Below are 2,317 nucleotides of genomic sequence, written 5' to 3'. Positions count from 1 at the left end.
TGTATGACGATTTGAGTTTCGTGAGAAGGTCCATAATCTCATCTCCAACTATCATGAGCTCCATAGTGGGTGCGAAAAGGTTCTCATGAAGGCATTCGTCCTCTTCATCGAAGCAATCTTCAAACTTCTCAAGGATGGGTTCCTTAACCAAGTTGATCTCACAACTCTATTTATCATTTGAGCCTATCTTTCCCTCATCATCTTCTTCCATAGATGCGTCATCATCGCTTTTTCCATAAATAGGGGCTTTACTTCTCCTCAATAACTCTTCCTCCACCATCTCAATGTTCACATCAAAAGTCACACCCTCATACTCACAAAGGCTAAGAGTATTTGGATTACTCAACCTCACTAATTGAAAAAACCCCTATTGCGTCAGTTGTAAAGGGCTTTTTGCGTCGGTTTTGGACTGACGTATATCGAGGGGTCGTATTTGCTATGCGTCAGTTGTGGAACTGACGCAAAAAGTTCACCATTTGCATCAGTTGTGCTTTAAAAACTGACGCAAAAAAGAACCATTTGCGTCAGTTGTGTTTAAAAAACTGACGCAATTGTATGTACAACCGACGCAAATGCTTAGCCTTTGCATCAGTTCTTTATAGAGAACCGATGCATTTTCTTTAGTTTTTGCGTCATTTGTTATAACTGATGCAATTGATATTTTTTTAGGGCCAATTGAATTTCTCATTTGCATCATTTCTTTCAAAACCGACGCAATTTATTAATGTTTTTTTATATGAAAATTTGTTGCTGAAATTATATAGAACTCACAATCCGAATACCAAAACTTAAAATCCTGCAACAATAAATCCAACCAACCACTAATACATCTCATGTAAACAACATTACATCTCATTCAACTCAACAATGTTCCAAATACAATCCAATGTATAAATAATCTAACAAACGTCTTTGTTACTAAGCTAATCTATACTAAATGTTCTCTAAACATCTAGTAAACTTACATAAAACTATAAATCAATCCAAATTCGATGCCACAAACCTAACACAACTCAAAGTCTCAATCGGACATACTCATGTCAATAGTGCTCGATCGAAGTGGTAGAAGAATACATAGATCACCTGGCAACCCTCTCTTGCCTTGACCCTATCTAGGAATATCCAATCTACCCGATAGCCAACTCCTCATTGATTAATGCACTATTGGTTCTGGTATGCACTCGCGGTTCAATGCTGAGGTTGGAGAACCTGCATATAAATCACAAAAATAGTCATTGAGTATGCACCTTTTTGATAAATGAGATAGAGGACCTTCCTAAAAAGTGAATAGAGTGACTAATGACCACTAGGTGGAAGTGTGAAATGGGACAAGTTGACAAAGATAACAAACCTACTTAGGATTCAAAGAAAAGGAACATTCCAAAGACCCTTGTTCACATCCTAAGATCAAATTATGTGAGTAGCAAGGTCATGAGTGTTATAAAAGATGAAATAGTTACACATTTTTAGTTAGTGATTTGGAGGGAAAAGGAGGGATCTTAATACCGTTTTCCGGATAACATATTAAGTTGGAGGGAACCGTTTTTCCTCTTACAAGCCAATTCAAAGTTGTTTTTAACATAGTAAAAATTGACGGGAAAGCACCCTTTTTCCCTCCCCCATCCCATACTCATACCGACCCTCCATGGCTTTATCCCCCCTCTTATTATCCTATCCAAACAATGCAACAAGGCAATCTCATCAAGTCTTGTTTATATCAGAAGGTTGAAATTTACCGAGCTAATCCAATTGAGCGATGCAACTAAGAATGAGGGTAGAATAAGTAATGAGATAGCCCCACCAAAGAGTTATTCGAAAGAGTACCTGAGAAGATCTAATAAGCAGTTAGCAAGTCCAGCTTCTGAGTGGCGTAGAACAAGGCTATCCTCCATCAGTGATGAACAAAACTGTAAAATTTCTCTCTTCAGAATCTCATAATCATAAATGACCTATTTCCAGCACCAATATAAATACAGACAGAATCTCAACTTTAATTTATGTCAAAATGTAAAAGACAAGTGAATCAGACTTACTGAAAACCCATTCCATACATATAGGCGATTCACGAATTCAAAACTGACGGAGCGATTCATATTAGGACTTCCATATACGAACTCTCAATTAGCCATACCCTTTGTCCTAGTGTCCTCTGGGGAAAGAAAGGATTACAGAAATCAATAATTTCAAGAAGCACAATCATTTGGGTTCAACATTAAGAAAACACAAATTTAAATGTTGTAGGAAAGAAGTTATACCTGTTCTGAGTCTCCCCATCAACGAAAAGCAGAGAAGGATTGTAGGCGTATCCAAATATACT

The 2,317-nt window shown here is 37.2% G+C and overlaps 1 long non-coding RNA gene across 1 annotated transcript; it reads right to left on the bottom strand.

Moving 5' to 3' along the window:
• Positions 1 to 831: 831 nt before the first annotated feature.
• Positions 832 to 1,878, bottom strand: LOC141590935 (uncharacterized). Its single transcript, XR_012520553.1, has 2 exons — positions 1,825 to 1,878; positions 832 to 1,209 (listed from the first exon to the last, which is right to left on the bottom strand). It is a non-coding gene; the product is annotated as an uncharacterized LOC141590935 (long non-coding RNA).
• Between the last annotated feature and the right edge of the window lie 439 nt (positions 1,879 to 2,317).

Source organism: Silene latifolia, chromosome 7, assembly GCF_048544455.1.
Source record: "Silene latifolia isolate original U9 population chromosome 7, ASM4854445v1, whole genome shotgun sequence".
In the NCBI taxonomy this organism is placed as follows: Eukaryota; Viridiplantae; Streptophyta; class Magnoliopsida; order Caryophyllales; family Caryophyllaceae; genus Silene; species Silene latifolia.
The sequence above is the reverse complement of the archived record's forward strand: the minus strand, read 5'-3'. Positions and strand labels throughout refer to the sequence as shown.